The sequence below is a fragment of the Octopus bimaculoides genome, chromosome 2 (genome assembly GCF_001194135.2).
Source record: "Octopus bimaculoides isolate UCB-OBI-ISO-001 chromosome 2, ASM119413v2, whole genome shotgun sequence".
Lineage (NCBI taxonomy): Eukaryota > Metazoa > Mollusca > Cephalopoda > Octopoda > Octopodidae > Octopus > Octopus bimaculoides.
The window spans coordinates 168,990,806-168,991,613 of NC_068982.1; positions in this window are offsets into that span (position 1 = coordinate 168,990,806).

Below are 808 nucleotides of genomic sequence, written 5' to 3' on the forward strand. Positions count from 1 at the left end.
AAATGGAGGGGATCAATAGGTGGTATTCATCAACTTTTAGACATTATATTATGTCAATTTATTTATTTACTAAAAGGACAATTATAACAATATACATACATGTATAACATATTATGCTTTACATATATAATATATAAAATATAAAAAATATCAGTAATTATTAAAATATATAACATATAGCAATAGAAATTGGGATGTCTGCAGCTATGTGTATATATACAAATACTTGTGTACATGTGTATATGTCCGCAAGACACATACACACAGCCAAGAACGTGGTCATCTGTGACTGACAGCCGGTCCTATCTCGCCGTGGAACTCAGATAATGGTCTGGTACCAATTCTACATCCTGATCGCCAATAACCACCTCTGACACAGAAAAAAAACAATGGCATTGAATGAACTTCATAGAAAAACAAAGTTTTTACATGCATCTTCATGTGTTTGCTTTTTATTAATCTTTGAAATCGGAGCAATCTTTCTGCCGCACCCTGTATGAGTTTAATTGACGACGTGCGTGTGTGGGTGTGTATGTGTGCGTGTGTGCGTGTATATGTGTGTGTGTGTGTGTGAGTGTGAGTGAACGCCTGTGTGAGTGTGAGTTCATGACCGGGAGTGCACACCTCGTTACTCTCTTTTACTTGCTTCAGTCATTAGTCGAGCAAATCGACCCCAGGACTTATTCTTTGTAAGCCTAGTACTTATTCTATCGGTCTCTATCGCTAAGTTACGGGGACGTAAACACACCAGCATCTGTTGTCAAGCGATGTTGGGGGGACAAACACAGACACACAAACACACACATAT